General features: G+C 38.7%; 1 protein-coding gene across 1 annotated transcript in view; it reads right to left on the bottom strand.

Moving 5' to 3' along the window:
• Positions 1 to 13,218, bottom strand: part of slc8a4a (solute carrier family 8 member 4a) — an 87,375-nt gene extending 74,157 nt beyond the window's left edge. The window contains exons 1-2 of the mRNA XM_017491975.3: positions 12,743 to 13,218; positions 12,378 to 12,452 (exon numbers count right to left, since the gene is read on the bottom strand). The gene's annotated coding sequence lies outside the window, so the exon portion shown is untranslated. The remainder of the gene's footprint in view (positions 1 to 12,377; positions 12,453 to 12,742) is intronic.
• Positions 13,219 to 24,539: the final 11,321 nt, after the last annotated feature.

The raw sequence follows: 24,539 nt of genomic DNA on the forward strand, positions 1-24,539 counted from the left end.
AGTATCCATCTGTAATTGCTGTGGAAGGAAATCAGGCTTTTCTAATGGCAATTTAATGTGGAGGGCATTATATTTCATCATTAGGGGTGTATTCATTTACCATTTTGAGATCAGAAAATGGGGAAGTTACATATCCTTCATGTGCACACTAAATTGGAAACAGCTAAATGAAGCCAAGATGTAAGTAGTACTTGGAGAGAAAACATCAGTTGACAAATAAGATGATAGGTAATTTCATAAAGCAACAATAACTCTTAGGAGGGATATCAATAGCCGGATGTGTGCGTGTGCTGGGGGGGTTGTCTGATAAACTGAATTGCATCGCATCAGTAGATCAGACTGTTCTCAAAAATAAAAATCACTGTGTACATTGATAAATGCTAGACAGGAATGACTTTGGCATAGCAAACTGAGTTCAAGTGTAATCTTCTCCAGCTGATTCAGAATGTTTACTCTTTATGTACACTTTGGATGAGATGAGGGTGAGAAGAAACAACATGGGTATTTAGACAGAGAGGGAATGGGAATGACAGTATAGCATAGACAATAGTGAGCCTCTTGACTTTGGAATGATGAATAAAACCGTAAACTATACCTATACATACACCGATCAGCCATAACATATAGGCAGCAAGTGATTTGCACGACTTTAACAAGGGCCACATTGTGATGGCTAGACGACTGGATCAGAGCATCTCCAAAACAGTAGGTCTTGTGGGGTGTTCCAGGTATGCAGTTGTTAGTACTATCAAAAGTGGTCCAAGGAAGGACAACTGGTGAACCAGCAACAGGGTCGTGGGTGCCCAAGGCTCACTGATGCATGTGAGGAGTGAAGGCTAGCCTGTCTGGTCCAATCCCACAGAAGAGATACCGTAAGACAAATTGCTGAAAAAGTTCATGCTGGCTATGATAGAAAGATCTCAGAACACACAGTGCATCACAGTTTGCTGTGTATGGGGCTGTGTAGCCACAGACCAGACAGGGTGCCCATGCTGACCCCTGTCCACCACCGAAAGTGACTACAATGGGCACGTGACCATCGGAACTGGATAATTGAGCAATGGAAAGAGGTGGCCTGGTCTGAAGAATCATGTTTTCTTTTACATCATGTGGATGGCCGGGTGTGTGCGAGTTGCTTCCCCGGGAAAGAGATGGCACCAGGATGCACTATGAGAAGAAGACAAGCCGGCGGAGGCAGTGTGGTGCTCTAGGCAGTGTTCTGCTGGGAATCCTTGGGTCCTGGCATTCATGCGTTTGTTACTTTGACACATACCACCTACCTAAACATTGCTGTAGATGAAGTACACCCCTTCATGATAATGGTATTCCCTAATGGTAGTGGCCTTTTTCAGCAGGATAATGTGCCCTGCCATACTGCAAGAATTGTTCAGGAATGGATTGAGGATAATGAAAAAGACTTCAACGTATTGACTTGGCCTTCAATTTGCCCAGATTTCAATCTGATCGAGTATCTGTGGGATGTGCTGGACCAAGAAGTCCAATAAATGCAGGCCCCACCATGCAACTTACAGGACTTAAAGGATCTGCTGCTAACATCTTGATGCCAGATACCACAGCACCTTCAGAAGTCTTGTGAAGTTCATGCCCATACCATGCTATTTTGGAGGCACAAGAGGGACCTACTGGGGGAAGAAAATTGGGGCGGGGGGGCTTTAACAGACAAACTTTAATTATCCATTTTCGTTGAGCCTGTACTCACTGTAGGCTCATATCCCTGTAATTTACTGCAGCAGTGGAACCCTGTGTGTTCTTCTCCTGCTCAATGTGCTTGTAAAGAGTTGATATTTGTATGTATGCATGATTTGGGATCAAGCTTAAGTTAAACTGGTGCACCTAGCTGCATGTCAACAAAATACACACATATAATACATTTCTTTTTTAGACAACACATAATGTTCATACATCATTTGAAGCCAATACTTAAATGCAATACTTGCATTTATATTGGTTTCTCAAATTCTTTGTAATTCTCCACATGTTTGACGATTATACATTAATATTCATAGAACATGAATATGAGTGAAGAGCATCTCAAATAATTAATCTCAAACAACAGACTGGACATGCAATATATCTTTGTCCTAGGCTGTGTGTTTTATTCAAATGGCTGTCTCAATCAGAAGTTAAATGGTCATCACTCTCTATGCAGCTTTCACAGACAGGAAGGGTATAGCTGCTCCTAAAATGTGCAGTGGTAGACTGTGCTTTAAATGTATTATAATAAGCTGTGTTGAATAAGCAAATAGCTAGGCCTTTGACCAGAACCAGGCTATTGAGCTGACTGTTGGACCACCTTGCACTTTCATTTCCTCTGACTGTGATCAGTACTGGGTGGTAACATGCTTTAACCGCCCCATTCACAGCTTCAGTAAAATATTATGCACTTGCAAAACCAATCGCAAGACTCTGTAATGATGGTGGCACATTACTGCCGGGGTGTTGCTGTGCGATGTGAGAAAAGGGGCTTTGTGAACTGTCTAATAGATGTTCGGCTCAGGCAGGCTTTAATGACGCAGCTGTCTCGGTTCAAAATACTCCCAACAAGAACAGTGAGTGTTAAGTGAGTTTCCTCAATAAGCAAATTTGCCACCATGTACTCATTTTCATAATCACCGTCATCAGATCAGGAGCACAGTGAATGTCTTCATCAAGCAGGCATTACATAGCTGAACAAAAAATGAGCAAATATGAACCAGCTCAATGTCAGTCCCCACTGAGCCCCTGTTTTCTGGTGGAAAGTACTTTTGTTCATTATAATCGAAATGCCTGAGCGCCAGCTGGTCACCTAAAGGCAGGGCTGAGCACTTTTGGAAAAGGTCACCTGCTGCTTGCCTTCAACTGGCTGCATGTGGCATTTTCCAGCCAAAAGTAACACCTGTTTCTCTTTTTTCCAAATCCAGCTCCTTGCAGCATTGTGACATTTGCCCAAAGCATTTACTCAGGTATTCTCTATTCAGCTCGGTGTATGAGGCTGTACACAAGTGGCTGTCTTTTCAAAAGCACCACCAGGCAATCAGTTCACCATTTAATTTCATTACACACATGCCACTATTTCCAGGCCAATCCCTAGGGCTACATGACCAATTATCTCTTTTATCACAATTCATTATTATCAAAATTATTCAGCTAATTTGCAGACTGGCTTTATTGCACCTTACCATTTTGTCCTTTTAAATTAATAGAAATTGCATTTAATTTTATACTGGTCATTTGAACTCATATTCCTTCACATGTATAAATATTTAAAACGCTGATTAAAATAAAATAAATCCAATTTGACTCTAAATATAAAGTAACAAATAAATATGCAGTACAATATATCATACAGCAGCTACCAGAAAAAACACCAGATCAGGATTTCAACTCCCGATCTCCCAGCAGTAGGGCCGATAGTTTTCTGTTGTGCCACTCTGAAGCCCAATAAAGTATGATTAATTGTGTCTGCTCTACTCTCTGGGATTTGAAGCACTATTGGCATCAGTGACATCTCTTGAATCTGCATTTTTTAATTGTGCAATTACAGGTCAGTGGCCATGCTTAGCTAAGCAAGAAGTGGTATGATGATGGAGATTTTTCAGTCCCCCACTGTTATACTGCTTTCCGATCTACTGGATCTTCATTAAGGTAATAAGCATAAAAACACAGCACTTGTGTGTTGTGAATAGTTCAGTGTCATTTTTACAACTAAGAGATTCATTCAATCATGTATTCATTCATGCTTTATCCAGGTCAGGGTCATGGTAAATCCAAAGTCTTTCCCAGGAACACTGAATGCAAAGTAGGAATACACTCTGGATGGGTGTATAGATGAATATAACTTAATCTGAGAATTAAAACAAGCACGCTATAACTGAACCAGGCTTCATATCACCTGCTTCAGAAACTGGTGAAAGGTACTGACTGCCTGACTGCCAATTTCTCCTTTACAAAATCAGAAAGAATCGTCCATTTCTATTCACACAGGCCACTCAGGTGCTGGTTCATGTCATTTCGAGACTGGACTGCTACAACTCACTCTTGGCAGTTCTGCCTCTGAGCGCGATTCGACCTCTGCAACTGATCCAGAATGTAGTTGCAGACTTGTTTTCAACCTCCCTAAATTCTCCCACACCACCCCAATGCTACGCTCCCTCCACTGGCTTCCTGAAGCTGCACGCATCAGATTTAAAACATTGAGCTCAAAGCACTTATCACACCTCGCACTGCACCACGCTCCCTCCGATCCTCTAGCACTGCTCGACTGGTCCTACCATCTCTCAGGGTACAAGGAAGGCATGCATCAAGACTGTTCTCTGTTCTGTCACCTAGGTGGTGTGATGAACTTCCCCTAGATATCCAAACAGCTGAGTCACTAGCAGTCTTCAAACGAAGTCTAAAGTACTTAAATTAGCACTGAAAAAAATGGTATTGTCTGTGTGCTTTTCTTATTATAATAGCTTCCCAACCGAGTTTTTCGACTGATGATATTCTTAGTCTGTGACCTAGTGAACCAGTACTTATTGATAGAGACTTCAAAGCACTTCTATAACTTGCTCTAGATAAGGATGTCTTCCAAATGCCATGAAAACTTGCAAATAAGGTATATCTCTCAATCCTAAATAGTAGTTTGCCACTCATAAAAGATGTGAAAAATTTGAAGATATGTGGTTTGAAGTTCGCAGAGTGGGGCAGCAGTATTTTTGGGACCGTGGCACTATGTTGAGCAGACCCACTGAGATTGCACAGTGATGTGTGACAGTACTGTATTCCACATTAATGTGCTAGTGAGGGAGAGAGGGACACCACATTAAGTACATGTAGCACTTCCTAATTTACATTCGGAGAGTGTACGAGAGAAGAGCAAAGCCAGACAAATGCTGCACATATTGCATCTGTTAAGCTCAAAGAAGAGGGACAGTGAGAGAGAGAGAGAGTGTGTGTGTGTGTAAATATACATATATATATATATGTATATATATATATATATATACACACACACACACACACACACTGATCTACAGTGAATGTGTTGACTGATCAGCCCCCAATAAGAGTGACCAGATCATAACACAAACTGGCTGTGCTCCTACAAATGCCTCAGTCCATAGTGGGACCAAAACCTTATTATGCTTATGCCAAATACCATCTCATTAATAATTTGTACAAATGTGAACAAGGGCATGTATGAAGCAAAACATTGCCTTCTCTTTTTCCAATGCTCAAATTCCCAGATTTGGAGAGCATGTGCCCACTGAAGCCTCAGATTCCTGTTGTTCCCTGTTTAGCATGTTGTGCATTCTGAGATACTTTCTGCTCACCACAGTTGTAAAGAGTGGTTATTTGAGCTACCATAGACTTTCTGTCAGCTCAAACCAGTCTGGTCATTCTGCTCTGACCTCTCTCACCAACAAGGCATTTAAGCCCACAGAACCACCACTCACTAGATGTTTTTGTCTTTTGTACCATTGTGTGTAAACTCCAGAGACTATTGTACTTTAAAACCCCCAGAGATCAACGGTTTCTGAAATACTCAAAAACATTCAAACCAAACTGTCTGGCACAAACAACCATTCCATGATCAGTGTCACTAAGATCACATTTCCCCCATTCTGATGTTTGAAGTGAATATTAACTGAAGCTCTTGAAGTGTATTGGGGTGATTTTATGAATTGTGCTGCTGCCATATGATTAGCTGATTTGAATATTGCATGAATAATCGGGTGTACACATATTCCTTGTGTGCATGTAAGTGTATAAAGCTGTAAGAAATGGTATATCCACTCAACTCATAACTTTTCATAAAACCTGCACCCAGTGTTCCAATATAACCTCCAGATCCATTGCAACATTGACTAGAATAAAATTGTGTATGATGACAAGTAAAGTAATGCGTGACTTGGGTAAACTGTTACTAATTTGAAAATGTAAAACAGTGTTCGTGGCATAAACATCATTTCACACCTACAGAGTGCAGAACCAGAACATTTCATTCCACCTTTACTTAGTAATTGGTAGAATAGTTTCTTCCACTTATTCTGCATTGTTAAAGCCTGAGGGAACATAAATCCTTGATTGCTCTTTGACTGGTCTACAATATACACCATGCATACACAAAATGTGGACAGTTGGAGGAAACCCATAGGACACCCATGAAAGCACAAGGAGAACCAAGAGGAACCCCACTTGGACATGGTTAGAACATGTGGTACTCCACACAGACAGTAATTCAAGCTCAGGATCGAACAGGGGACCCCGTCACTGTGAGGCAGGCCAAGCTATCCAATGAATCACCTTGCCACCCAAGTGCAGCTTGCATAAATGTTATCCACACCAATCCCTAGACTACTGTTTCTTGTTCCTCCCATTTATCTAAACTGTCACCTCAAAAACAGTGACTGTCAGCAACATAGTAAATAAAAGAAAACAAGCAATGACAAAGCAAAACTAGCAAGTATATCATACTGTGATTATTCTACACTTTGGTAGGTTTATACATGTATGGCTGCATCATTTAAATCCTCCCTGCTGGCACCAATGTACTTCGCTTTGATTGAATGCCGTAAAGGGATGTCAATTAAACAAACTCATTAGTGGTGTTTTTGTGGGTTTTTTTCATTCAGGATTTGGTAAAGTTCTTTATTTTTAACAAGAGATTAATATAAGCATTTTTAATATTGTACACTATTTTCCAAGGAACATCCGCCCAGCTCATGTAGATTCAGCACCATGGATAGCAACCAGAACACCATTTATGCATGCAGTGTATAAACCCATGACCACCCTCTGGTTTTTGCTAAGATTCTACTTATCTTTTGAATAAACAAATTTCAGCCCTATAAACACTGCTTCCATTTACACATTCAGAATTTTCAATGTGGCACCTTATGTGAGGAGCAGATTTGCTCTTATTATTACCAGATGCCAAGCTGTTCCTCAGCACTGCAAATATTGTTTGTGCCACTGTCCATCTAGCCTGGAGGAATGCTCCTAGGCATATGCAGCCTGTGTTTATGATGGTTTAAACCCAATGAACAAAGCAAGTCACTTGTAAAGGATAAAAGGGTCAAGCTGTTTTCTTCCCCTCTGTGCGCTGGCTGAGGAGCACCCGACTTTGACGGATAGTATGCAATAACTGCGCTGTATTTAGATGAAAGCCCAGCGATTGTTTGATCCTGGAGGCTCCCAAAAGAATAAGCAAAAAATATTTTATTAATGCAGCTTTCTAAGTGGCCAACTCTGGCATTCATTAGTGAATTTAGAATTACTGCAGAGAAAAGATAATATGCAAAAGTTAAAAGAAGCAGTTTTCTGTTCAAAATCATACATGCATATATAAAATGTTGGTAAAGAAAGGGGGAAATAAGAGGGCAGAGAGAATGCTGGAGAGATTCAAGCACCAATCAAGTGGAAATAATCAGCTTAACGCAGAGAAACGTTCACCAGGTTTGCTGATCAACGCTCCAGCAACTTCACACAAAAATGCTACCAGCAAGCAGCATGCAGATATTTAACCATGAAAACAAGAGAGCTAATCAAATTGATCCACTGTTGATGGAGTGTATAATAATATTGAGATAGGCTACACTGCACCACTTGAGAAGTGCACACAAATGCACTAGGTGAGAATGACAGAGCTCTTCACACAGTTGATCTTTTTGGGATTTGTTCATTTGTCTGGGATTTGCATTACAATTTAAAAACTGCAAATTACTCGACAATGCAGGGATACATCATAGGCTTGTAAAGGCTTTCGTTATGAAAGTGGCAAATTTCTAAAAGAACACATTTCAAATCATATATATATATATATATATATATATATATATATATATATATATATATATATTTTTTTTTTTTTTTTTAAAGGCAGTTATCCAGAGTACCACTTGAATGATAGCACCATTTTGGCCCAGACTTATGAAGTAAAGGACATTTTAATTGCAGTCAGTGGCTCACTTAACTGGATTTATGGGGCTGGAACGTTAAATGGGCATATAGGTCTTTAGACAAAGCTCAGAAATGAAATATGGTGGTTTGGGTGTCAAGCTATAGACTAAGAATTCTGACAGAGCTGATGTTAGAGCAGTAAGCTGTGTGTCCTCAGATGACCACACTCTATTACACCAGAGATGGTAAAAAGTTTACAGACATATACACCGCAACAGCAAAACATACATACAGAAAAACAGCGACCTGTGCTTCTGACATCAGCTAAAAACCATAGCCTTGGTTAGTTAAGTGTTTGTTTATTGGATCTAACAGATAATTCCTCAATTTAAACAAATTATATCAGCTGAACAAACCCCCCCCCCCCTGTCTTGAGAGTCTTACTGTTCCCAACCCACTAGCTAACTCCCTATCACATGACACCTCCCAACTGGATAGGGTTGGGCAAACATATGCTTCCTCCAAGGCATGTGAAGCCAACGTACACCTAGAAAGCATGGCCTTTTTTTTTAATGCTCTCTTGACTCCTGGTCTTAGATGATTGAAGACCACCATGGATTTATACTCGCAATCTCCTGATGATAGGGCCAGTGTTTGGAAGTGCTCCCCTTACATGTACCATTAGACACCACAATATAAACGATATCCAGGTTTCCACCTCCACCAAACCCCTTGTCACTAGCCCTTCCCCTAATATCTCCAGAACTCCTTTTTGTGTACAGCCAAAGTTGGATGACTCAGTCTCCTTTATGTGTACAGTCAAAGTTGGATGACTCAGACACAAGCTGTGCATGATAAAAATCTGAAATACTTCACACTGGTAGTAAATCCACACAATCCAGATCCCCTAGCTCCAATATCCCTAGCACAATGGTTCACTTTTCTTCCAGTGTAAAAATTCTAGGTTGTCATCCTAGAACCAATCCTTTGAGATCTTTTCAGATCCATATCAGTTTTATTATCCTAGCTCCCTACCAGTACCTGCACAATATTTTCAGACTCTGACCTTCTCTCTCCTGGTCTAGTAGTGAAATATTTGTGCATGCATCATGCCAAGATGAATGTAGCTGCATTCTTTCCGGCAATCATCCCAATCCAGTCAACTCAAAAATCACCTGGAATGCTGCTTATTATCCTCTTTTCATTTCATGACATCACGCTTATTCTTAAAAATTTTTACTGCCATCAGATCTACACATACTTAGATTACAAGATTCTCCCCTTCACCTTTATACTGGATGAATGTATGTCCTTGCAAACAGCAAATATGGGGCTTTGTCAAATCATGCACTGTGCAAAAAAATTTTAATCCATACATTATAAAAGCAGTTGGAAGAACCGATATGGCGCACAATGAAAGCATCGGTGATGGAAATGAACCGCTTCTTGAATTCTGCCCACAGCAAGACTGTGATTATTTTCAGTCTGTTAAAAAACAGTAAGATTAACTCAAGCTGTGAGTAATGGTTCTCAATATTAAGGAAGACATGAAGCCTGCAAAACTATGAGCTCTAACATCAGGAACCCACCTTTACAAGAACGCTGGCTGATGCTGAACTAACTACAGACTGGCCTGCTTGGATAACATAACAATGAAATGAATATTGTGTTATTTCCGCTGTTTACTCATAGATCTGTCTAAATTATTTATCTTCTTTAGAGTCACTTTAGAGATGTTAGAGACATGGTTGGAGCTGTTCCTATTTCCTCACTGATCCTGCGAAACTGGTAATGTTATAAACAGAAATGAGTCTTATTTAGTGCGTACAGGATGTTGTGGCATTTTTCTGCACTAAATTGTTTTGCACTGTCTTTAACAATGATGTTTGTTGGTAAATTAGACCTTTTAGCTGTACTCATGTGCGACACACATGAATGGAAGAGGATTTGGGCTGAATGTATGTTGTTATGATGTCGCATGGTGCGTCTTGTCCCAAATCTGCGGTAATTTTGAAAAATTGCAAGCTCCTCAGACTATTGAGGAGTTTCCTTTATTTTCAAAATCCTGGACGGACTGCTTATTAACAGATCATAGTTTTAGCAAACAACTTACTTCTTTCAGTTACTTTAATCAAGAATACCTCATTTCACAGGCCAGAACGGAAGACAAAATATCAGATCTGATACAATATATAGCATCTTTATATTCATGACTGCATCACTACATGGAGATGACCTACGTAACAATTTTACGTTAATAAAACATTTTCAGAATGTTATGATTCTAAGAGCTTTTGCCTCTAAGAACATTCAATCAGTCCTCTGGGAATCTGTATAACTGTTCCTACAACATCGCTGCCACAGTTTGTTCTCGTAGAAACATTAACACAAACCTTTTCCAAAACTTAGACTCTGGAAAATGCAGTAACAGGAATTGTAATCTAATACATTTTGTGCTAACTATATCATAATTTCCACACTGTTGCCATACGGCAACAATTTACCAACTACCCCACCTGAAGTAATTCAAGTAATAAAAATCCATAAAAACATTTTTTGAAATGTAAATGTAATAATTCATGCAGTAGATGGTTAATGTTAGTGTGTGTCTAACTGGAACATTGTGGAAGGAACGTTTTAAGAACATTGTGATGCAACACGTTAAGAATTTTTGCAGGAGCGTTATTTTTGTATTTGACCTATTGAGCTGTTGAAGTCTTGAATCTGACTGGTCAGAAGGTGTTGATTAATTTTCGATAACAGCAGCTCTGACTATACTGTCAGCTATAATTTAGATCACAGCTTTATATTAATGTACTCATTATAATATGCTGTTTCTATAGTAACAGCTAATTCACAGGGATTTGTACAGAGGACGTGCCACATAATCTAAGGCTAATAATAAACAGATTTTTTTTTTTTTTTTACATTTTTGTTATTTATAATCATTGTTATGGTGAAGCTTTCTGTAATAGACATTTAACATTTATGTAAGGAGTCTTGGGTGTCAGTTCTAAGGAGTTTCCTGTTTCGTGTGATATGACAAGATGCATTGTTTTGTCTTATTAACTTCAAGAATGAGAAAAGAAATGAGAGGCTGGTGCTGGAATGACTGTATACACGGGGGGGGAAATAGGTATTGAATGTGTCAACATTTTTTTCAGTAAATATATTTCCAATGAGTCTATTCACAACATCAAAGTCCATAAATGAAGTTATGTGTAATAAAGTGGACTGACAGGGAAAAAGTATTGAACACGCTAACTGAAATGTATTTAATATTTAGTGAAGAAGCCTTTGTTTGTAATGACAGCTTCAAGACACTTCCTGTATGAAGAAATTAATCAACCGCATTGTTCAGGTGTGATTTTGGTCCATTCTTCTAAACATATTGTCTTTAAATCTTGTTCAATTGGATTCAAGTCAGGTTATTGACTGGGCCATTCTAACGCCTTGATTTTTTTCCCCCTCTGAAACCAATTCAGAGTTTGCTTTGCTGTATTGTTTGGATCGTTATCCTGCTGGAAGTTCCACCCACATCTCATCTTCATCATCCTGGTGGATGGCAGCAGATTCTTCTCAAGAAACTCCCAGAAAAGAGCTCCATTCATCGTTCCTTCAATTATATGAAGTCTGCCAGTACCATGAAAATAACCTCATTGGAAATATATTAACTGAAAAAAATGTTGACGCGTTCAATAGTTCTTTTCCCCACTGTAGCTGCTGTAAGGTAACAGAGGAATGCACAAACTAACTTGCTTCCTTAACGTTAACATAACCATAAATGGTGAAAAAGCTTGACATGTTTATTAATAAATGAAAAACTGTAATCTTTGGCAAATTGCTGTCGAATAAAATGAATAAAATACAGTTATTGGAAAAGAATCTACATCAGGGTGGTAACATGATCTCTGCTCTGTGTAGAGCCACATCACACTATCCTGTCATTGATTATTTTCCTATAACAGCGCACCACATTTGGCTTTATATACGCACACAGCATAACCTTTATCACACTTCTTTAATACATGACTCAATGTTCTGATGATGTTCCCTGATAGCTGAGGATGCGCCCAAATATCTTTCTTCTACGTAAGCTAATCCTGCAACACTGTTATTTGGTGAAACATTAAACATATGCAGAAGATCTGTCAGGAGATATCTAAGAGACTGCTGGTGTATCTTGATCATCTGAATGTGTTTATCTGAAACAGGTGGGCTGTTTCTATAGTGGGAGAACAGGAGCGTTTCCATGAGAACGGTGCCTCCTAAGTGCATGTAGCCACTTTGGAAATGCCACAGGCTTTATAAGTAGGAAATGCACTATATATATTTTTTTTAAACAAAAAAACCAACAACAACCTTTTAGCTATTCATAATACATGCATTAAACATTCACTCGTTGTTTTCGCACAAAACGACAAAGCAGTTCAATTACTCACTGTGTGATTGTTCAATTCTGTTAAAAACTCAAGAGATGATGATGTTACCTGGAGAGACGGTCTTTTTCTTAATATCAGAGATCCATGTCGGGAAATCAGGCTTGGGAAGGGGATGTTGTCTTCCTGTAAACAAAGGAATGCACGTGAATTAGATGCTTATAAATTCATTCCACTTAGAAATAAGGCGGGGAAATGGGGTCGGTATGCTAAATGTAAATGCACAACACACACACACACCCCTTCATGTAAGCCCACAAAGCATGTTCATTTTTAAAGTTCAAGCATGTCAGCTTTGTGACTGACACGTGAAAACGTGAACGCGTGAATTCGCTGCATTCCGTGCAATATGATCTCGTAACCAGACAATAAGAAGGACCTCAGTGGGCATTTGTTGGCAGGTTAGGTCTACTTACGGTTCGGGGATGGTGCTCGCGTCCAGTCGCTGGTGAAGTCGCGCAGTGAGGATGTTCCGTGTTCAGTCAGTCGTTACGCAGAAACGCATCGCGGCTGCGCAACGGCTCAGGAGCGTGTGGATTTTCCCGCTTTAACGGGGCTTAAGGAAAAAAACAGTAAAGTAATGCACATCTCCAAAATCTAGCTGGAGGGCTGATGGGAAACAAAAGTGCACCTGCAGAGATGGAGTGTCTCAGCTAAGACATGGAGGTGATTGGAACAAGAAAAAAAAAAAATCTTGAACAGCACAGAGATCTTGTCCACGCCAAGACTCTATTTTGATTCAGTTCATACCGGAGAACGAGATTTTGTTCAACTGAGGTTGTCACTGAAGTTATTGAATGTTTGGACACACCAAGCGAGCTAAGCATCACCAGAAACACATCAATATAAAAATGGTTCCCTGGCAATCAGTTGTTTTTGCAACAAATCCATCCAGCTCTGAATACCAAACGCAGTTTCTCTGAGATATTGAGAGAGAGAGAGAGAGAGAGAGAGAGAGAGGGAGATGACGCGCCAGGCAGGCGGAGGACGCGCGCTGAATGCTAAAGGTGCGCTCCTGTGAGCATCAGCCGCGCGCAATTTCCATGAAGATGATGGACTTTGGAAGTACAACTGGAAAGGCAGGGATGTAAAATGGTGGCAGCTCTGGTTTTCTCCTCACTGCTTTACTGTGGAACGGAGCGGAGAAGCACAGGAACGCAGTTAGTCAGCAGTGAGACTGCAGAGACAGGGGAAGGGAGGGGACACATTCCGGCATCGCGCCCGCGACCCTTACTAATAACCACAGCACACAGGATCAATCACTGACGAAGCAAGTTAGTCCGACTGGTCATAACGGAACATGGACATAAGCCGACTAAAAAAGATTAAACAGTGACTATCAGGATAATCATAAGAATATCCTAATTCCTGGTTTAGCTGATATTCTGGATATTGTCATTACTCAGGCTCAGATCCATAAGAGAAATGTAGCATAAACATAGAAAATATAGCACCTAGAAATGAATGTAAAGAAAACTTCTCAGAGAGCCTTAGGATGATCTACGAAGTTTGCTAAAAAATACATCATGCAGTTTCTAAGATACGACTTCAGTTCCTGTCTGGCGCCTTCACTATCAAAATGTTTTGTGCGTTATGGACAAACCATGCTGTATATTAAAAATCAGAGAAACAAGGTTTCTCTGAGGTTAGTCTCATAATGCTACCTGGCAAATCTGGTGACAATTGGACTAAATTTGTAGAAGAAGTTTTTTTAAAAAAATCCCAGAAAATTCATAATGGTGGACAATCCATTATGGCGGAAATGAACACCATGGGCTGCGTCCAAAATCACATATTGTGACATACTACGCAAACATACTACGCGGCATGGATTCTGATTAGTTCTTCTGGACCAGTCCCGCTGCATTATGGGACAGGGTAGTATCTACAGTGTCCAGTGGTTCCATACTGCAGAATCTCAGCGGAAGCTGAAGGTCATCCGGGTATTTCTCGCCTATTCTTTCATGAATACTGAGAATTCTGACATACTACTCCTTTGGTGTACTGATTTTCGCCTACTGTAGAGGGGCAGTAGGGTTATTTGGATGCAGCCATGGGGTCCCTGAACTCAGCTTGACCCAAATAATTAGAGGAATGTAGAATAATTTTTGTACGACATTCCGTTGTGGAGTTATTATTGTAAAAGTATGTCCAAATTTGCCCTATTGGTGGCACTAGAACAACAAAATTGCTGTGAATCTAACTAAGACTGTCATCTATCACCAGTGCCAAATTTCATAAAAAGTCTACAAATAGTTCTGTGGACTGCCAATGTTGACCCCCTTGTGGACGTATAACAAGAAGAAGAGGAAAACAAACCAATAGGGTGCCTACACACATTAAGTGCTTGGCCTCTTAAAAATCTTCTGTAATGCTATGCATGGTTATACAACCAGTTTGTCACTTGATCATTCATTCATTCATTCATCTTCAGTACCTGCTTTATGTTGGTCAGGACAACAGTGGCTCCAGAGCCTATTACAGGACTACGGGCCGTGCGACAGGAACACACCCTGGATGAGATACCAGGCCATCGCAGGGCACCATGCACACACACATTCACACTTAGGAGCAATTTAGTAATTTAAAACAAACTCAGGCTCAAAATGAGGATCCTGTATCTGTGAGGCAGCAATGCTACTACTGCACCACCATTGCCTCAGCTTGTCCCTTGTGTCAAGCCAAATTAATGGCTTTGGGTCTCTTGGTTGTAAAACCATTAAAGCGAGTTATTCAGGGGTGGAGAAAGTACTGAGAAATCATACCTAAGTAAAAGTACAGATAATGTGTCAAAATCTCAGTTAAATGAGGAAATATTCAGGATGAAAATGTACTCAAGTGAAAGTTTTTAAATGTTTTTTAAATGTACTTCAGCATTTAAAAATGAAAAATAAACGTGTTTAAATTATTACATTAATTTAATGTCACGTTTGCATGTGACAACTTAACTTTATTACATATAGAAAACTGTTAGGAGATGATTTTCATCTTTCTACCTCTAAGGTTGCTAGTCATATACATGACTAATGCTTAGTAGTTTGCTAATGAATTAATCAGAAGTAAAAAATCATGTAGCCAATTTATGCTAGCTGCTGGAATCGATGCTAGTCTAACCTGGCATTAGCAAAGAAAACAGGCTAACTTAGTTAAATATCAACTGTTAATGTTTACAAATTAGAGGGACTTACGTCAACATGCTTTTTTCCCAATTAGAAGGAGTTAATTCTTTTGTGGAAGGCAAAGGAGACGTCTCATTCTTACTCCAGGATATTGAAACATTTTCTTGAGGTAGGGCCAGGGTGCTCATCCTCAAGCTCAACACTACAGTCTAGGGACTTATCCATATTCAAGTGTACATGGATATCTATGACACTAAGTATGTTGTGTAGCATGAGAAAGTCACTGGAGATAACAAAATGGCTACATTTCTACATTGATGAACTTTATTGAATGCTCAACTGAAATGAATGGATGCTAAACTGAGCCTAGTCTATTTGACATACCGTAACTTTGAAGGTATTTTGAAGGTCAAAATAAAATTGTAAGGAGAAAAATTTATTTGAAAAAAATGTATTAAGTGGGTATACAACTACTCAATTTAATAATACTCAAGTAAAGTATAAATATGACAAAAAAAAATAATAATATTTAAGTATAGTAACCCATGTATTTTTCCCCTCTGGAGTTATTAGATTTATTAGTTCAGTATTAGCTTTCAAACTTTATATTGCTTTATTCTATACTCATATTTTATCCTCAACACCAGACAGTCATGTATCAGTGGTTGAGGTTCTGGGCTGTTGATTGGAAGTAATAGCAACACCAAGGTGCCACCATTAGGCCCTTATGCAAGGCCCTTAATCCTCAGTTCTCCAGGGATGCCATTCCACGCCTGACACTGTATCCCATTTTCCTTTCTTTCTAACAGATATTCTCAACTAATTCTGTCCTCTGACTAAGGAAGCCAAGGAAGGCTTACGGTTTGGTGACAAAATAAAAGTGGTTTGCTTCTACAAAGTTAAAATAATGTTTAATCTCAGAGCTCACATTTAGCACACACAGGTTTAGCAGGCTTTAAAAGGATTGGAATATGATTAAAGTATTAAAAGTTACTATGCGGACGAGAATGAGTGCAGGTGTAACAGCTAAAATTAAAAAGTTTGTCATGACCTGTAAACTCTTCCTGAGGTTACTGGGGAGTATAAAACTCTACAGATCACTGTACTGCCAACAAATGGAGCTTGTCGCTTCTACTGTATCTGTTATTTATTTTTCATGTCTTTATGAAATGTACTGGGTTTGTACTCCAGTACATTGGGTTTGAAATGAAACATAGTCAATGTAGAAGTATAAAACCTCAGGTCAGCCTTATCTTAACATCTATACTGATAAGCCCTTTTTAATCAAATAAGCAAACAATACACAGCCATAAACCCAAGTAATCTTGCAAATACAATCTAATGCCTGTCACCAGACACTGAATATATTCCCTGGTTATGTTGTCAGGTTGTAATGCAACAATGTACAGTTCCTGTTTGTTGTTATTGAGTTATTGAACATTATTGAGTTTCAACCCTAAATGATTAACACTATGAGAAACTTAGATAAAACAATAAAATAAAAGCATAAACATGTTAATAATCACAGAACTCTAACGATTAATTATCCTGAATTAGATGTAAGCAGATAATTGACTTATGTGTACTTCAGGATTCAGAAATCTTGTCGATGTCATTTACAGTCACATTATCACTTACTATAATAATGCAGTTGCACTTCATGCCATGCCATGCCATGAGGTATAGCCTAGTTTTAGGCTTGACATCTCACACTTGAAAATCTTTACAATGTGGGCCATTTCATTCATATGAAAGGTTAACAAGCAGGGTTGGGAGAGTTACTTAAAAATTTGATCCCATTACAATTACCAATTACTTCATACTAAATGTATTCATTAACGTAGTCCAGGTATCGCAATGTGAAAGTAGTGTAATCTGATTACTTTTGGATTACTTCAAGGTCACATATGTAAATAAAGTCAAGCAGTATGATCTAAAATACTTTTATTTAGAGCTTTAAAACATTTTCAGTGTTTGGATTTGTCCCTGATGTGTGTAACATTAAATGAATAGCATTAAAAAATAACAGTGTTACTATGAATGTAGACTTTAATACACTGAAAAAGACACATTATTAGCATCACATAAATATAGATAAATAAAATTGGTTTAAATTGGCCCACGTTTTACATTTTTTCCTACATTCTTTTGAATGTCCATGGAATAAAATAAAATAAAATATCAGATGCCATGAGTGAACCTTCTGCCATCATTTACCCATTTGAATGACCATGTAATACGAAGCAATGAGTTAACATGAAATAAAAATTACCTTATATGGCCATTGGCATTGTTTCGACTCAGGACAGCTGTCATTTGCTGCTATTGTCAAGCAATTGTCTGATGCCGTACACAACATCACTTCGTCTTCGCACGTTCATTGAGAGTAGGCTAATGGTTGAGAGGCAAGAATTTGGCCAATAGTTGCTGCAAGCCTTTTATAATCGACCAATTGGTGTGCAAGAAGGCGGGAATTACAGAGAGGGGTTAAAGCAATGCAAACGTGCACATATGATGCAGTATTAAACCATAAGCACATCATAATGAAGCTAAATCCCAATCCCAGACTTTTTCTCAAATTTAGAAATCCCGGCCGGTCACTTTTTTAAGGTCCGAAAAAGAGGACATGTCCAGGAAAAAGAGGACGTATGGTCCCTAACAAAAGCATTTCAAAGAATACTTTGTGTTCATTTCTACCAAATGAACTTTGCCAAAATTAATTTGTGCATGCACCAGGAGGTTGCTCACGTAAGTCACGAATGGCAAGAGAGAACCAGAACTATAATCAAGCAGCTGTCTATATTGTGTTATGTCGAAATATTAATTTCTTTGCTTTTAAATGAAAAAAAAAAAGGTAATCCTAATAGTATTCCCATTTTTAACAAAATATACCTGATTAGTTTGTTTTTTGACGTAACTGTAACAGATTATAGTTACCAGATTTTTGCATCCTGATTACATAACGCCGTTACATGTATCTCATTACTCCCCAAGGTAAAGGTTAGGGACAAGGACAGGCTTAGCATTTGTAGTATTTATTTCTATGGAAAACAGTCAAACAAAATCCAATTACACTGTACTTGCTTGTTCGAATTTTCTCAGGGGATCAAGCTGACAGGATTTTTTCCCCATGTAACTACCAGCTTATAACCTCATTGTTTTGAGGCTCATCAGTGTTTTTTTTTTTGTTTTTTTTTGCTATACACTCTGGGTGCATGGTTGTTTATTTTTCTTCTCTTTGTGGTTGCCTTCTCTTAATCTGTATCTGCATCCAGGCTTGTTTTAAATGAACAATTTAGCAGTTTGTCATCATTCCTGAAAGAATTGAAATTGTGGTCTTCTTCTGTGGTTGTCAGGTTGTTTACTGTTGCTAAGCTCACTACTGCATCTTAACAAGCAGGCAAGCAATTGATTTTGGCACAACCAATATTTTGGCTTTCTCTTATTGATTTATTCAGACCTTTCAGATGTTTTATTGCCACTGGAACTTTGTTGGTCCTTATTTTCAGGGATTATGTTTTCCATCTTGAGTGACAACAGTTATTTATTCAGTTCTATATGGTTCAATGAAGTATGTATATCTATAAAAAAAGATGCAATTCTTATTTCACCCAAACCCTAAGCTGAAACCTACACAGAGATGCAACTATATAGTCGGGCTGTGGAATATAATAATCTTATTATACTCCTGTCTAATTATTGGTCCTACTAGAGTGTGAGCCATTTTAAGAAGAAGAATACATTTAAGGTTTCCTAAGTGGTGCAAAACAGACGCATTCTCCATATTATCAGGAAATTGTGAGTTCAAACCCAGTAATGACACAGCCATGCATGAGTGGGAGTCAAAGGAACAAAATTGACCGCACTCTCTTGTGGGAGGGATGGCATACTATAGTATCTCTCTTTTAGCAACACTAGCCAATCGTGGGCATTTGTATGCAGAAAAGGGCAGATAGCACTTTCCTCTGAGTGTGTTACACTGCTCTGTGATGCAGCATGAGCAGCACTTTGAGAAGACACAGTTGGCTGGCTTCATGTGTCTTGGAGGAAGCATGTGTTAGCCTTCATGCTCCCCAGTTGGTAGATTTTGTATGGCAGGGGAGAGATGGCTTTTGGGAGGGAATACTAGTTGTTATTAATAATAATTATTATCATAATAGTCTACACCCTAAGTAGAAGTTTAGATAAATCGTTAACAAGGATCAGATGATGGTGCTGATGAGGAGGTGTTAACCAGGTGGAGCCAGACTAAGAAGATGAAGCCAAGAGTGTAACAAAAATAAAGAAGTACAAACCAACAAAAAAAATGCGTACAGAAATACATAAAGAGTGACTTATTATAAGTTAACGACCTTAAGGCATCCTGAAAAGGACACAAGTTTAAGTTTCCCTAAGATATGAAGTGAACCAAGGCGAATACATGTGCCACAGTGGAAGATTTGTATATTTCATTAAACTTTGTTCAGCTGACTAGTGACACTTCACACTGGGTGCTCGAAAAGATGCAGTGAACATATACATGTTTTGGTGTGAAGTGCATATTTGTGAATATTCTGTCATTTATCCAGCTGGCAATGTTTAAGGAATAGTTTGGCAAAAAATAACAGAATTGATAAAATAACAGAATTTTCCACTTACACCAAATACAATCAGCCAAGACATTTATGTAACTAGGACTTTATGAGACCCAGAATAGGAGTTAAAGATACTGCATTCATTTAGGGGTACTGTATGTGACGTGCCACGGACTTGGCAAAATCCTCCATGATAGTCTTCATGTGGAAAGGACTGACTAGCCAACCCAAGTCCCTCTTGTTGCATGCTACTCCTCAGGTAGGACTATAGACAATGGCTGTAGCTCAGGTTGTAGAGTGGGTTGTCCACTAATCGTAGGGTTGGTGGTTTGATTCCCGGCCTGCATGACTCCACATGCCGACGTGTCCTTGGGCAAGACACTGAACCCCAAGTTGCTTCTGATGGCATGTTAGTGCCTTGCCGTGCCTTGTCAGCTCTGTTACCGTGTGGGTGAATGAGACACAGTGTAAACTTTGGATAAAAGCACTATATAAGTGCGCCATTTACGATGAGTAACAGTAATGCAGTTATGGATAGTAGAATGTTATCTGTAGGTCATTTAGATAAAATAATCATACGTGATAGTCTGACATTTTACTGAGAAAATAACCAGAACACATAAGTTTATAGTATTTTCAGAGAACATTTTTGTGGTTAAGATATTGGATTTCTGATTGGAAGGTCGTGAGTTCAAATCCCAGCACCAATAAACTGCCACTGCTGGGCAGTGCTGAGCAAGGCCCTTAACCCTCAACTGTTCAGTTGTATAATGACATAACGTAAGTTGCATGGAACTATGATGCTCTGTGCTGTTTCATTTTTTCCTTTCTAATTGACAGTCCCATCAATAGATTTGCGTGTGTCAGAAAGGAGCATGGCATATGATCAATCACACTCATTCTGGAAATGTGTCACCTATTATAGGTCAATGTTTAAATTTCTTGAATGATACAACACAGGTATTTCAGAAAATGCTAGACTAGTGACTGGCCCTAGTTAACACTAGGTCCGTGTGCAACAAAACTTTAATTTTAAATGACTTTTCTGCCAGACATAACTTGGATATTTTATTCCTGACGGAGACCTGGGTTAGTCCTGGTGAGTCAACAGTTTTTGAGGAACTCTGTCTGCCGAACTGTTGTTTTATTAGTACTCCAAGTCCTTCTGGTAAGGGCAGTGAGGTTGCTATGGTTTTTAAACAGTCACTTAACATATGGACAGTTTCTGTTGGGATTTACTCGTCATTTGAGGTACAGTGTGTTGTGTTAGAGTCGACCTCCTCCACGTTATTCTGTGCTTTGATCTATAGGCCACCTAACCTGGACAATGCTTTTTTAAGTGGTTTTTGTGATTTTTTACTTCTATTGTTCCGTTGTATGATCGTTTGTTATTATTGGGTGATTTTAATGTACATGTCTGCTGCCCTGGTCGACCCTTGGTTACTGAATTTTGTAATATCTTGGATTCCTTTGGTCTTATTCAACTTATAAATCAGACAACACATGTCTTTGGTCATACTCTAGACCTTATACTGTCATATGGAATCGCTGTTGATAATGTTAATATTGAAGATGCTTTCTTCTCTGATCACAAGCCCATTGTTTTTAATGTCCCTGCTGCCAGCTCTGCCATTGTGACTAGGCCTTCAGGCTATTACTCCCGTTTTATTAATTCACTCACTGCCTCTCAGTTTAGTGAAAGTTATCTAACTAATGCTGCTGAAAAATCTATCTTGAGTGCTGCAGAGTCTTCTTCTGGGCCTGATGATTTGATTGCCTTATTTTACACATTTTGCTCTAATATTTTAGATTCCATTGCTCCTTTTAAGCTGAAACAACCAAAGCATAAATCTTATTACTGGCTGGACGATAATACTCGTTCTCTCAGACAGGCTTGTTGTAAAGCAGAGAGGAGATGGAAGCATGATCATTTAACTGTGTCCTTTCAGATTTTTAAAGATTGTTTAAGTTTCAGAATGCAGCAAAGTCAGCTAGGTCTAGGTATTTCTCTGATTTAATTACTACACACTGTCATAGACCTAAGATTTTATTCACCACGATAAATTCAATTATTAATCCAAGTTGCCAATTCCATGGTGAACCCTCGGCTGAACTTTGTGAGAAGTTTTTAAAGTTTTTTGCTGATAAAGTAATTACCATTCATTTGTCCTTCACTTCACAGTTCTCAGACCTGTCCCTGAATTCATTGGTTTTACCGGTTTCCTTTGATCAATTTCAACATGTTTCTCTAAAGGAACTGTGTGATCTGGTTAACCAGATGAAAATAACGGCCACAGCATTTGATGTTGTTCCCTCTGTGATTATGAAAGCAACTTTTTCTGAAATTGGCCCCAGTATCCAGGTGTTGATAAATTCATCTTTGGATGCTGGGGTGGTCCCAGATTGTTTTAAGCATGCTATTGTTCAACCTTTGCTTAAGAAACAGGGTTTGGATGAAGCTTGCTTTAATAATTATCAGCCTGTCTCTAAGCTATCGTTTCTGTCAAAGCTGTTAGAGAAAGTAGTACAGTCACAATTGCTCCTGTTTTTAAATTCAACTAAGTTATTGGAACCTTTACAATCTGGTTTCACTGCTTTTCATAGCACGGAGTCTGCTTTGCTAAAAGTGTCCAATGACATTTTACTGGGAGTGGATGCAGGAAAAAATACTGTGTTGATGGTACTAAATCTTACAGCTGCCTTTGATACTGTAGACCATAACATACTTCTTTTCCACTTAGAGCATCTGTTTGGTATCAAGGGTACCGTCCTACAATGGTTCAGCTAATATCTTAAGGACAGGTCCTTTCCGGTAGTGTTGGGTAATTTCTCCTCATCTTCCGCTCCTATTATTAGTGGTGTACCTTAAGGCTCCATTCTGGGCCCACTTCTTTTTAACTTATATATGCATCCGTTGGGGACTATTATTAGGGCACACAATGTCTCTTTTCATTTATATGCTGATGATACCCAGTTGTACATACCATTGAAAGCTGGTGACTCCATTCAGCCATTGTTGGACTGTCTGGACGACATTAAAAAAATGGTTAACAAATAATTTCCTCCAACTTAATGAAGACAAAACCGAAATAATTGTTTTTGCCCCCCTGAGATTGAGAGATGGTCTCATTAATGAGCTTATAACCATTTCCCTTCAATTTCTTCCCAGGTTGGAACCTTGGCATCATTCTGGACTCAGAAAACAAGCAAATAAATTTGGTCGTTAAGAATAGTTTTGATCAACTACGGATTATTTCTAAACTTAAAACATTTTTGTCTTTGAAAGATTTGGAGAAGGTCATTCATGGTTTTATCACTTCGCACTTAGATTATTGTAATTCATTATACTTGGGTCTTCCTCAGTCATCTCTGGCTTGTCTCCAGATGGTTCAGAATACAGCTGCATGGCTGTTGACTAGGGCAAAGAAATTTGATCGTGTCACCCCAATGTTAGCATCGCACCATTGGCTCCCGGTCCGTTTCAGGATTCAGTTTAAGATTCTGATGTTTGTTTTTAAAACTCTAAATGATCAAGCTCCTTCCTATGTCAAGGATCTTCTTACACCACATTTACCGAACAGACTTCTAAGATATTCTGATAGATTTCTTTTGCATGTCCCTCGGTCCCGGTTAAAAACAAAGGGGGACAGAGCTTTTTCAGTTGCTGCCCCTTGTCTATGGAATCAATTGCCACTGGACATTGGGCTTGCACCTTCTATTACCACTTTTAAAAGGAGGCTTAAAACATATCTCTTCTCCCAGGCATTTTAATCTAATTTTTACTATTGTCTATTGTCTGTTTTTATTTGGTTTTATTCTGTTTTCTATTTTTTCTTTCCTTACTCTTTTCCTCACTCACTTTGGTCAGCTTTGCTGTGTGAAATGTGCTATATGAATAAAATTTACTTACTTACTTACTTACTTAGACTGATGTGCACATAGTACACACTTATACATCTCATACACGACAGACTTAACACCATGCCTTTAAAACATGCTTTGTAAACAATTAAAAGTAATTAATCAAAAACAGCACAATCTCCATGCATAAAAATTCTTTATATTAACTGTTAAAAAAAGTAGTACCTTCAAATGATGTTCTGTAGTATGTATGAGGTGAAAGAGGTATTTTTCCACACACTGAATATGCAGTGCTGAGAGGTATGTTTGTCCCAGTTGCTATTCATGCCTGGAAAAATAAACCTAGATTTATTTCATAGGAAATTCTAGGATCTAATATTGAAACAGAGGTGTGACCACCATGAGTGAGATGTCTCTCTGAGAAGTCTTTTACTATATATTCATGAAAAATTAATGTATTATAACTAGCTCATAATTCTTGATTAAGGAATAATAACAAAATAATAATTTTAGCATTAATTAGCACTTTCTGAACTATCAAAATGAGTGCTATACTATAAGTAAGGAATAAAACATGACAGGGCTGCTGTTATAGAAAAAATAATCAATGACAGGACAGTGTAATGCAACCGAACAGAAAAAAAGAAATACTGTAATCA

The sequence above is a fragment of the Ictalurus punctatus genome, chromosome 18, assembly GCF_001660625.3.
Source record: "Ictalurus punctatus breed USDA103 chromosome 18, Coco_2.0, whole genome shotgun sequence".
NCBI lineage: Eukaryota > Metazoa > Chordata > Actinopteri > Siluriformes > Ictaluridae > Ictalurus > Ictalurus punctatus.